The following is a 13,948-nucleotide window of genomic DNA, read 5'->3' on the forward strand; positions in this document are numbered from 1 at the left end:
TTTGTAAATGCATTTGGAAACAAAAACCTCAATATCTGGAGACATGTCCTGTGTTCTCATCAAGCTAATTTTTTTTTTTTTTTTTTACCCATTATGGCCATAGCTGCATTTGGAGAAAAAAGGAAAATTTGCGAGCCTGAGAACATCATCATGACTGTGAGGTATGGTGGTGGCAGCATCATGTTGTGCAGCTCTTTTGATGTATGAGGGCTTCCTCATGTCACAAATAAGATGACGATACGAAGAAAGAACATTATAAGGCAAAAAACAAATAAAAAATGGAAACAATTTCTCTAGGAATGGACCAACATTTCAGCAAACTACTGGGAGAATCTGAGAGAAGGATACCACACAACTTTGACAAAAGTAATACAGTTTAAACTGATGATCATTTCAAATAAAATCTCATTCTAATGCGTTTAGCCAATACTAATAGACTTTGGTAATCATGCAAGTCAATTATACATTTTTACACACTGTTGTATTCTGGATTTTTTGACTGTTGCAATGAAACCACTAAAACCGAGGTTTGTGAGCGAATAAATATTTATTTCTATCACCACAGGAGAGCAAAAACAGGTAACCTTTGATGTCAATTTCTGGTACTACATTGCCTGATTGCTATTATGTTGCAAACACATTCTTACATGTGTCTACAAAAAGGTAAACATTTTTAGTCTTAACGTTATTTTAGATGATCGATAAAACTTTGAAACATAAAGATCTATTTTATGTATTTTATCTCAATAAATGAAGACTGTGGAGGCTGGATATTTGAAGTATTCAGGCAACAGATGCAGCTGCGTTATAGTAAATCATTTACGAAGGGGAGATCATAATTCATAATTTCCTTGAAAGTTGCATCACTTCTTTTCAAACAGGGGTTTATATTTCTTACCCAAAGATCTCTGCGCTGCTCCAGAGATGGTGAAGCTGCAGCGGTTGCTGTTCAAAGCCAACTTCCAGCAGATGTTTTTATTTTCAGAAGCTTTGTTCTTACAATGCAGTCCCATATAAATCTATCTATCTATCTATCTATCTATCTATCTATCTATCTATCTATCTATCTATCTATCTATCTATCTATCTATCTATCTATCTATCTATCTATCTATCTATCTATCTATCTATCTATCTATCTATCTATCTATCTATCTCTCTATCTCTCTATCTATCTATCTATCTATCTATCTATCTATCTATCTATCTATCTATCTATCTATCTATCTATCTATCTATCTCTCTATCTATCTATATTTACATCTTACACAAAAGAAAATGCTTCACCTGAAAAAAAAAACAGCAGTCATTCTTATTGCATGAGCAGTTCACCTCCAAATTCCTTTCATGGTAATGCTACAGCTGCCCCAAACTCAGCCTTGTTCCAAAGAGTCCTTGCTTGTCCCCACCTGTGCCAGAGGTTCACGGTACAGGCTCCAACTCCAGCTAATAAAAAGTGAATGCTGTTGTCAGGCCCGATCAGACGGAGCAGCAGGGTGATGGCCGAGGAGAACGGGGACCGGAGAGTTTGGATCAGATGATCATGACGAGCGTAAAGCAGTTTGGTTCTCATTGATTTACTTCTCATTGAGTTAATACAGGCAGAGTTCATCTAAGCAGAGGATCAGGTTTGACCATCACATTGAACAAGCCCCAGTTTAGGTTCAGCCTGTTAAACTGGTTCTATTGGTCTCTGTAGTTGCTCCCAGAACCTGATCCTCACCACTTTTTTGACTTCCTGTTTACTGTTGCTAAGCAGCCTGAGTTCACCGCTGTCAGCAACGAACTGAGCCAGTAAATCAACCCGGCCGGCGCTCACCTGAAATTACGAGCAGCCCACATGTTTTCTTTCAGGCGATCTCTCAGAGAAAGTCTCGGGCAGCTTTGCGGTTCCCCGGACCTGCTTTCTGGTTAGACTGTTCTAATGCGCTCATCCACCTTAGTGAATTAGATTACTGAATGTTTATTTATTGCAGCACTCGCAGCGCTAAAAAGCAATCGCACAAAAGCGTCGAACAGCAAAAACGTGAAACGAAACAATGAAAACAAATGACGAAAAACAGCAACCTCCAGTAAAAATCCACACACAAGATAAAATACGAGAGGACTTTTTTTTTTACCTAAACAAAATCAGAGTGAAAGATGGGAACCTTAATAATCAAATGTGGCGTATAGGAGACGTATGAGACACAACAAAAGAGTCTGAGTGGGACTGTGACTCTCTTCTCCCTCCTTTAAGTTGCCATGTGGTCTTTTTCCTCCATTTCTTCCTTTCATCTCTTTCATTTTATGTTGTGTTGCTGCTGTCCACTTCAGGGACACTTCAATCACCCACGCTTTAGATATCACCGACGCTTGAAAGGCAGAAACTCACGGGCGATTCACTTTCAAGCAGAGTTCAAGAGGATCTCTCGATGTTTTTTTTTTTTTTTTGTGTGTGTGACTTTTTTATTTGATGTGAGGAATGGAGGATAAGCACGGAGCTGATACAGACGGCGAGCGAAGAGGATTTGGAGATGTAAAGGGAGCAGGAAGATTCTGATATAAAGATCTCAGTGCCCCAGGGAGAATCCTGATTAACTTTTCAAGAATCTGATTTTCAAAGAGATTGACATGATTGACATGTCTATCATTTTAGGATGTGGAGGCTTTGGTGTAAAGACTGTTCATTGGGTCCCCCCCAGTTAAAGATGAGAAACGAGCCATGTGATTTTATTTGGATTTGAGTTTCTAAGGGACCCAAATCTTAACCGCCAGAGGAGGAGATCAGCTCATCATGGACAACACAGAGTTACCCGATTTGACATACTGCCTGGGCCCATCATGGCCCCACATGGTCATATGGCCAATAGCATACCTGCATTTTGTGATGGGGACTACCTTGGACCACATCATGTATTTGAAGCATTAGCAATAATTATAGTATCAAAAAAAAATCCCAATTAAACTTTCCTATTTCCACAAGCGGCTATCGTTATGTTGGAATTTAATACATCAACATAACTTTTCCCCACAGAAATACTATATTTGGAATGACAAGGACATCTGTATTAAACACAAATCTATTTTTATGAAAACGTGGTTTGACAAAGGCATTATCTCTGTACATCAACGTTTCAATAAAGAGGGTAATACTTACTCGTCTAATGAATTTTTGACTAAATATAACTTTTCTGTACTGCCTAAAGAATTTGCAGTTGTGTTTGATGGCATTCCTTCAAGGGTGAAAATGTTGATGTCAACTTCTGTTCAACAACATACTGACTACGCGATAGAGCAATTATTTATTGGCAACTCTGACCCATTCTTAAGTAGGAAACCAATAATAAATACATTAGAGAACTAATAATAAGTGACCTGTTTCTTAATTTTTCTGGGATAATATTTACACTGATAGTTGTTGGAAAAATGTTTCGTTATTGCTAAAAAAAATACTTTATAACTAATAAGATTTGGGAAGTGACTATAAAGATTTTACATAGATGTTATCCGGTTAATATTAAAATTTCCAAATATCGCCCAAATGTAGACCCATTGTGTTCATTGGGCCACTTTGAGGAAACTCATTCCTCTTTTCCGGGACTGCACTTATACCCAAATGTTTTGAAAAGATATATTTGTGTTTATTAAAAGAAAATTGGAAATGGACTTACCCATTAACTTTAGAAGTATATTATGTGTTTTTGTCTCTTTGAACAGCTCAAATAAGAAAGTTTTTGTCATAAACTTAATATTAATTATAGCAAAATTCTACATCCACAACTGTAAATTATGCATATTTCTTGCCTTTATATCTTCATATCTGTCCTTAAAGTACTGTACCGATGCAAAAGCCTTAAATATTTTAGCACTCTATACTGATTTCATAATGTAATCTGCCAAACCTTTTGTTTGCCATCTGCCAGTTTTGTTGTTGTCTATATTCTTTGTGCTCTTACCTGCCTTAATCCTTCACTTACTTTGATATATTCTTCTGTGTAATGTGTTTTATATACTTTGTACACATAATTGTCTGAATAAAATAACTAAATAGATTAAACTTTAGGCCACCGCTTGCCATGGAGAAAGAGTGGGCGGGTGTGCAGGAGTTTTAAACACCCCCACCGAACCCCTAATTAAAACACAGCATAAGGGAAAATAAAAGGACTGAAACATTTGTTTTGTCTTGTTGTATATTTAATCTGAATTAGTTGGGGGTAAACTAATATGGCTTATTTGGAAGAGTGGAATGAGAAAGTCTCTTTTGTCTAAAAATAACAGCAGCATGACTCAGGTTTGCAAAGCTACATCTGAATAAACCATGAGACTTCTGCTAAAATGGAATTAGGACAGATGAGACTGAAGTACAGAGATTTGCCCATTTTTGGTCAAAGAACATAGAGCGTGTCAGTGCAAACACCTCCTTCTGACTGCCTAGCATGCATGTGGTGCACTGGGTGACGTGGCCTTGTTTTGCAGCCACAGGACCTGGGCACCTTGCAGTCAGCGTGTGGAACATGAACTCCTCTGTATCCCAAAGTTCTTCTAGAGTCAAATGTGTTGATCCAAACTGGGCCATCAACAAGGCAAGCGTCCCAAACACAAGAGGGAGCTGGGGTGGGCCCCTTAGTTCCAGTGAAAGGAAATCTAAATGCTTCAGCAGACCAAAGGATTTTGGACAAGTCGTTGCTCCCCACAATAGTTTGGAGTTAGCCCTTCCTCTTCCAACATGACTGCGTCAGTGCACTAAGCAAAGTCCATAAAGACATGGGCTCCATCCAAATACCCTTAATTATAGCTCCTAGCTCCTGTTCCGTAACCTTTCATGTGGTCAACAGTAAGAAGTCTATCGTGGGGAGGAAAGGAGCTGCGGCCTGCCGTATCCTTAACAGCATTAGAGATAATAAGCTGTAACAGGTGAACTGAATGAGCTGGATTGCATGGTGCCACAAAGGAGGAAAGAGAAGGAGAAAAAAAAATTATAGACATGAATGAGACTGAACAAGAAAACCATAATAAAAAATACAACAGGAAAAATCCTGAATATATAAAGAACACTGGAAAACTAAAGAATAACCTGACCCTAATACGATAAACGTCAAACAAACAATGAGCGCTGAAACCTGAACTAAAAAAAAAAGAAAAAAGTCAAGACTTAAAAAGTACAATAAACAAACAGAAAATTAAAAACTTGAAAAAGAAATCGTGGCAAATATCCAAATCCAATTTGTTGTGGTAAAACCACCTAGACATCGAGTAAATGTCATGAGATGACAAAGATCCTTACATTTCATCCAAAATTAAAATCTGTGAAAATCTTCATAAAAGTACAGAATCTTTCCACGTCACGTAATGTTTAAGTAAAGCTCCTAACGTGGCACGATGTGTTTTGTGGTCCATCATAGTGAAAGTTTGTCTTGCTACTTTAATGGATGCTTTCATCCAAAAAGTGAAGAGCAACTCCTGTTTTGCGGTCACACGACTCCCCTTGCCTCTGCTTTGAAGAACAAGGCCACATTTTTTGTCTGCAGCAACAATCAATAACTCGCCGATCAATAGACGTCTTTGTAGTTGACATGCAGAGCTGAACCATGAAACTTGGTGACAACTTTACCTGAAAAAACATTAACAAATTAGGTCAGGTATGTCTAACTTGAAAGCACGTTTCGTTTAAATTAAACGCGGCGTCCGTGCCCACAGTACAGCTTTAAAGGGATTGTGTGATCAGAAAACAGTGGCTGTTTTTCAGTCTTTGAAACCAACCATGAACACAATTGACTTATCAAGGAAGCTGGACGTGAACTGCAGTAATCACTGATTTTATATTCTGGTTCTAATTGCCTCGGGTATTTTGAAGATTGTTCCTTGTAGGACCGTTCTCTTTAAAATGCTCAGCACACCTGCTCGCAGAGGCAGGTGTCCTCGAGTCGCCCTTCATCCGGCAAATGAAAAATTCAGGAAATGAGAGGAAGCGGCTCCTTTCATGGTTCAAGCAGTGAAAATATCCTCATAATGAAGTAAAACCTGAGAAGTTTTACTGCTAATATTGCCGTAAAACTTTTAAAACCCTTCGGAGAAATGGAAAAGATGCTCCTCTGGACAGTTTAATAACCTGTCAGATGAGTGTCTTTCGTCTGTAGAAATTGAGCAAAAATGTATCTTCCTGGGAGGCGGCAGAAGGACGCACGTGATTACTGTGTGGAGCCGAGTGGGACGCATAATTAAGAATCTCTTTCTTGATAAAAGCGCAGGGACCACCAGCATGAACACTGAATATTGTCAGAAATCTCACCCCCTTCTGGTTATTAAAACAAATATTCACCCACGGATGCTTCTGCACATCTACAAAGACCAAGGTTTAAATCACCAACAAATGATGCTATTCACGGTAGTCGTCCCTAGTTGTTTCATTTCTTTTTCCATTATTCAACTCATTTCTCAGTTTCAGGTTACTTTTTATGTGTCTTTACAGCTTTTCCACTTGTCTGCGACTGTGTTATGTAGGTTACAGCTTCAGGAAGGAAACCCAGAAATCGTTCTCCCCGGAGACACTTTGCAAGAGGACCAGCAAAATGTGTTCCCAGTCTGGTAAGGAGATGCAGGGATGTTGGAGGGAGGGGGTTATTAGTCAACAAGTATATTTGCATGATCAAAGTTACAAGCAGGGAAAAATGGGTGGCATAAGGATTTTAGCAGGTTAGACCAAGAATGCCAGGGCAGAGGGCCGGGTTTTTGGGTTGTCCTCGATCTGCAGACGTCAGGATCTGCTAAAAGTGGGATGAACAAAGAGGTGAAGTTTTCCATGTGTGAGGATAGTATACAGAACAGAGCAACTCAGCCTAGACTGAATTTATAGACTTTTGTTGTGGATGTTTAACCGGAGGCTGAGTAACCAGTTCCTCTATCAAAACCTGCTGTTACTTGATAGTCTTATCTTCCATGTTACTTGGACACATGCCCCCCCAGAGGTTGTTGCACACCATGCACGCCCTTTCAGTATTAAAACAGCATTGCCCCGTGGCTGTGGTCTCTTTCTGTAGGATAAGGCTTCCTGCTACACAACAATTATTGGTTCAGAAATGTTCTAATGGGCACAACAATGAGTTTGAGGCGTTGACTTGGTATCCAAAACCCCCCAGACCTCAATCCAGTCTAGCATCTGGGGATGTGCCGGACAAACAAGTGGGATCCATGAAGCCTTTACCTCAAAACGTTGCGGACTCCATCTCCATCTTCATCCATATGCTGCCAGAAAGCTGAAGTCCTTTGCTTGAGGCAGAGACTGACTCCCAGCCCAGAGGGAGCAGTCCACCTTTACCTGTTAGAGAACCATGACCTCGAGAAACTGAAGTTTTCTTTTTCTTCAATGGAATCTGTTTCTCACTTACCTATACATTCTGTGCACCTTTCCATAGTTTTACTACGTTTATACTGAGTTTCACTAAACCATTGTCTACCTACTACTTTAAGATGAACAAAGAGGTTTACTGTCAGCCAGGCGGCATGGATGAGACTCTTCCTTTGCTCAGAGGCTATTTAGTTCCTTTTCTGTAGCTCTGTCTGTTTTACAGCCATGCTTTCTGCCCTCTGTAAGTCAAGCCTCTGTGACTAATGCAGTGGGTCCACGAGGAAGGTGGCTGTTACAGTGCAGGCCCCACCATGTGCCAATACTGCCTCTGTTTGTGAGGAGCCACTGAGGCAGAAAATGGGTAGAATATAGGAAGAGAGGAGGCTAGACAGATCCCTGAGAGCTGGGAGCGAGGCGGAGGGCGATGAGCCCAACATTGATGCACAGAGAAAAGGATTCAGATCCAGATCAGTATCGGCCTTTTCGATAAGTTCCTTATTCTTGACACACTAATTCCTAAATTTATTTTGGGTGTTTTTAAGACTTGAAAGGTGTTTGAAATATGGATGAAGTTCAGAGACCCCCAAACCTGTCCCTGTATGGATTTTGTAATACATTTATATTGGGTTTAATGTTTTTTTTTTTTTTAGATTAAATGATAAGAGGGTTGTGTACATTTTGAAAAAAAAAAAAAAAGGTCATGAAACTTACAGACTATCTTTGGCTTGCTCAGTTGACACGAGCTGGGGGGGAGGGGCAACAATTTTGGGCTCTGGAATAAAAATTATGTTTTGTGTGTTGCATTTTGGTTCTCAGTTTCTCCAGCTGATTGGAAACAGCACAGTAAAAAATATGCAAAAGAGTCTGGATTTAAAAGACGACGTCCAACTTCTAAAGATGAAGAGATGAAAACAGGAACAAAGTTCTTCCCTATCACAGTTTTCATGGCTTATATTTTGCTAACTTTGAGGCTTTTTTTGTGTTGAAATGTCATCTTTCATGTTTATTGCACTGCAGCCTTAAATGTAGATCAACGTATTGCAGAGGAGTCTCTTTTTTGCTCAGCATACGATTTAAAGAAAATGGATATTTTTTAATATTTTCCCCCATAAATGTTCGGCTAGCTTTATTTCAGTACAAATATTTCATCACCAGAGGAGAAGCTGTGAAAGAATCCCCCTGAAGTTATCGCTTTAAAAACCTCCACCGAGATTATTGCGGCTGAAAGAGCTTCAAGAGAGAGACGAAGGCTCGACGACATCCAAGAGCGTTCAGGAAGCTTTAAGACCTTCTGTCTTGAGAACTTTACCTACAGAAGTGCCACCAGTGTAGAGCTTGCTCAGCGTGGCAGCAGGTGGGGAGCAGTGCATCTGCACAGAGCGAGGAGGAGAGTTTTCTCTGTCTTCTATCCAGAAGAACCAGAAGATCTAAATCCCATTCAGGATCTGTGGTCAGAAAAGTTAAGTGACTCCAACTAAGCTGCATGCCATCAACAGCAGGAGATGGTACAACATTTTCTACAGTTCTTTCAGTTTTTACTATTTATCATACTGATGTTTTTTTCCCCCGCACTAATGTTTCAGATAATGGGTTTTTGGTGTGGGAAAAAGTCTATATTTTCATGCTCAACTAAGTCTTTTGTTTCTATATCAAAACAACTCAACAATACAATCTTTATATTGCCTGTTTATTTATGAAAACACAAACTTATTTTTTTATTTTTCTTGGAACAGCAAATATTCTGTATAAAAATACCAAAACATCATACATAACCACAGCGTGCTTTGATAACTGGTCAAATTATTAATTTTGACAATCCAATCTTAATTTTTTTGTTTCAAATAAACAACACAAATAAATGAGAATGAAAAATGAACATGGTTTTCAACCTGAACGTCTTACATTTACTCAACTTTAAACTCTTCCTAAGCTTACGCTTTTCCAGTATGTTTAAATACAGACCTGTATAAATTCAATCTGTGTGGAACACATGTTCAATATGTTCAGCTGGGCTAAATGTTGTCTTCTCTGCTCATGTGGAGCACCTTTGCTTCAGTAAAGCTGATAATGAATTATATCGAGCTGCTGTCTGCTCCTCATCGACTGCAGTCAGACTCACAACTGGCTTTAACCTGAGGCGATGAGCTTGGCTGAACTTTGAAACAAACTCTTTCCAGCACTTTATCTGGAAATATTTTCCTTCTCCTCAGCGGAAGGCCCTTTTTTTAACTTGTGATGAAGATGCAAGCTTTGGTAGAGCTAGGAAGCCACAAACATACATTCATGAACAACTCAGCAGGAGAAGAGTTGTAAAGAAACTGAGGGATCTAAATAACTGAAGATGATGATGTGCTTTTTTTTGTGTCCCAGGGACATACGTTTCTTTTTAGAGGGTTTTCTTGGTGTCTGTTCTCTGACATCACTGATTCGCCTGAAGCAGATTTGACTGGTGTGGCTTTTATGGAAGAGCGGCAAGAAGAAAGTTATTAAAAAGAAAAAAGCCAAAATGAAGTCCTGTTTGCAGTTTACACTTGGACATGGTGAGTTGGAGACATAGCAAACAGAAGGTGCTGTTGTCAGATTAGACCAAATTTAAAGTTGGAGACTACATAAAAAATGTTATGTTGAAAACTATTACCCTGAACACAGCATGTCCACCAATAAACATAGTGGCGGTAGCATCATGTTGTGGGGACGTTTTTTTTTTTTTTTTTTTTCCAGCAGGGATATGTCACGATTTGGGTTTTATTTTGATCTTCTCTTTATTTAAATCAGCAAGCTCTCTTTACATCTTAGTCACCAACCAGTCCTGTTCTGTTCTCAGTCATCAGCCATTAATCAGAAAGCTCAGTTCACATCACAGCCACCAGCCACAACCATATCAGTTTGTTAGTCACTCCTCTGTCACCAGTCACCAACCAATCAGTTCGGTTCACTTTTAGTCACCACTCTGATTTACCCTTCTGTCATTCTACCAGTCATCCCTATTCTGACCCTACATCTGTAGCGAAATAAACCTTCTTAAAACATAACCTGATTTTCTGTCTGCATACTGGATCCACCAGTATGGATAAGGATGTTGGTCAGAGCCAAGGAGAAGTTGGATGGAGCTAAACACATTACAATCCTGTTTGAAGCTGCAAAACACTTGAGAGTGAGACGTGTATTATATTCCTTTCACTTCATTATACATATTTAAAACGATTATATCTCTTAAATTGTTTGCCATATCATTTGTGCATTGTGCATTTAATCCAACTTATAGGCATGTAGTGAGCGAACAAAAGATTCATATCCAAATATGTTCTGCTTGACAATAAGTACAGTGCACTTGGTATAGCATCTTTAGATCATAACGTCTGTAAATAAAGCTGCCTTTTGTCTGACTTTGTTATTTATATAATTTAGCAGTTGTGTCCTGTTTACATCCTTTCAATACAATGACCCGTTGTCATGATGTCGGGCTTGGAGCTGGACCAGAATGTAAACAGGAGAGCGCGAGCCACAAGGTGAGTTTCAAGATTTAATGAAGATAAGGTAACTCAAAAAGCACAAGAGCAAAGTGGTCGGCATTACGGGGAGGAGTACTCAGGATGCTGGTGAGAGGAAGCACAACAGAGGGCAACACGGTGGAAGGTCTGATGCAAAGGAAAGGAACAGGCTGTTTAAATGGAGAAACGGAGACGAAAGCAAGGGGGGGACATGTGAAGGACATGAAGACCTGACAGGGCAGATAAAGGGGGAGAATCAGAAACACAAGGGAGGAGAATCAAAACAGGAGCAAGACCCTCAAACATAACTAAATCCATAAACGATGCAAAAAAGAACCAAAGACAGCACGATCAAAATATGACAAAATCCAAACACAAACACCTAGGGGTCATGACACCTGCTGTTTTTTGTAGAGTCAAAAGGAGTGGACCAAATTTAGTCGCTTGGTCTTTAAAGCAACTGAAAGCAATTATTGATCAAGATGTATTTGAAAACAACAGTTTGCTAAAAATGTGAGTTAAACAGCAGTCATGACTAAAGATGTCTGGTTGATTAATGACTGTTAACGCTCCTCTCAAAGAGTGAAGGTTTTCTTTTATCAGTTTGGCAACCAGTAAATTTGTTTAGCTGTTATAATCTTAAAACGTCCACCCACCTTCTGTACCTGCTTAGTCCTTGTTGCCCTCCATCTCCAGCGATCAGAGAGAGCGTAGTAGGGAACATGCTGGACAGGTTACCAGTCAATCACAGAGCAGCACAGCTGCAAACATACATGCCTTAGGGCCTTTTTAGAGGCTAATGAACGTAACCTGCATGTTTCAGGACTATGAAAAAAAAGCCAACATTTCCTGATGCACATGGAGAACCTGGTAGGACTTGGAGCCAGAACCTTTATAACCTCACAAATATAAAAAACTTTACTTTTGTTTATGCATGGTATCAAAGTAATGTTTTAAAATGTGTTTCTTTTTGGTAAGCAAAAGGCATGTTGAGAATTCAAGCACTTGTGGGGTCTAGGAGGGCAAAAGCTCAACATTGTGTTACCTTTGGGTCACTTTGCAAAAAAACCCAAACAAAAACAAGTTCAAATTAAATTACCAAAACTTGTAGTTGTAATATGACAAAATCTGGAAAAGTTCAAGCTTTGCAAGACACTGGAAATGATCAACATGGTAGGCTTTATTTAGATTTACATAGGTACGACATACAGTCGTTGGCACAGTTGTGGAACTAACTTCATTCACCGCATTAGCATTCTCGTTAAGCTTAGAAGCTGTTTGCGGACCGGTTAGCTTCTACTATATTGGGTTTCCATACCTGTAAGTACTCTAACATCATTCACCTGGTTCTCACAACACATCCACACAGACCTCTCTACAACAGTCACCGCTCTACGAAAGACGATTGTTAACGGCTGTGCTGTTTTCTTCTTACCTTTCTTCTTCTTGTTATGACGTAGTCCTTATAATATCGAGGAGTTTTCTCCCTGCAGCTCCACACCGCGCACATTTCGCTGTCTGTGCAGTGCGGAGCTGCAGGGGAGACACTCCTTGATCAACCGGCATCCGTATTTTGCTTTTGAACAAAGCTTTATTGAACACTTCTAGTAACAGTTAAATTAGCCATTACTTTTGTGAACAGTGTGCTGCTATGTGACGTTTTCTTCTGTTACATGCATGTCGGTCGCCACACAAAGATCACTTTATTGCTTTTTCTATGCAATGTGGTTGATTCTGTTTTGGCAGAATATGTTTTTGGCTGTGTGAGAGAGATAAATGTTAGCTTGATCTACACTGTAAGTTGTGTATATGTGTGTGAGTGAGTGAGAGAGAAGAATGTATATTTTTTAAAAGACGGTCATCTTAGCAGTTAGCTAAGATGGCTAGTGGCTGAGTGGCTAGTGCTAGCTACAGCTAATTTCTCTAACATTTTTAGGGGTTTAGCTTTAGCAAAGCTAATATTTTATTTAGTAAAACAAGGGTTAGTGAAGCTAACGTTTTGGCTAGCTATGCCCACCAGTAGTATTACAAAACAATAAACAAATCCAGGATCTTTGACATAACTCAACCATAGGCAGCTGCAGTAGTGATGGAAAAGTTAGGTTATCATTTTTTTATTTTTTATTTGAAGACTCAAGGAGCAAAGCAGCACCATCACCAGTAGATTTGGGGCCAGTCTGTTTAATTATTACAACACCTTTTGAAGTTCTGCTTCCCTAAAGTATCATGGTGACGTTATAGTCAATATTAAACAAGGCTTCTTCTGTTGTTATGTTTTTTTCAGGAGTGTCATTAATAAATATATTACTGACATCATGGACACTGAGTTGGAAACATCGAAGACATAAACTTTATGTCTTTTTCCTGTCTCATAACAGCAGAGTTTGTAATTAAAATAATGACAATTTTGATGAATGTAAGTAGAAAGGAACTGTGTCTCTGTTATTAAATCCTATTCAGTTGGGGTGATAAACTGAGCTAAAAAAAAAAAAAAAACATGAGCAAGCATGAATCTTTTCAGTGAATAACTTCATTTAATCTCCATCAAAACAAATTAACATCTGAGATGAGAAACTTTCATAAATGGATGTCTGGCACAAAAGCTTCTGTTTAACTAATTTTCCATTTTCATTACCTTTGGGAGGATCTGTGTTAAACGCTGGAACATATTCTATTGCTAAGCTGGATTGATTATATGGATAATGTGGGCTGGGTGATTACAAGAAGAAGACAAACAGCTTAGGTGATTTCTCACAAAGTGATATGCATAGAGGTACATTAAGTTTTCTGCAGCATTTTTTTAGGAATTGCATAAAACAGAACAATGGCAGGTAATTTTCAAAAAAAAAAAAAACTATGAAAAAGGAGACATTCTTCACAAAAACAGCCATATATCTAACATATTTTCCACAGCTTGTTCTGGATGAGGGCACGAAAGAAAAAGAGCAATCACCAGATCTCCGAGGAAGATGAGTCATGATTTTCAATTTTTTATTACAAGAAGCATTTTAAAGAGAATATAATAAGACTTAAGGGAAATATTATAGCTTAGACTAGCTATTTACACATACTATGTACAAACTCAAATGGCCATTTATTTCTTACTGTCAAACATTAAATCAGGTTAATT

This window comes from Fundulus heteroclitus, chromosome 10 (assembly GCF_011125445.2).
Source record: "Fundulus heteroclitus isolate FHET01 chromosome 10, MU-UCD_Fhet_4.1, whole genome shotgun sequence".
Classification (NCBI taxonomy): domain Eukaryota; kingdom Metazoa; phylum Chordata; class Actinopteri; order Cyprinodontiformes; family Fundulidae; genus Fundulus; species Fundulus heteroclitus.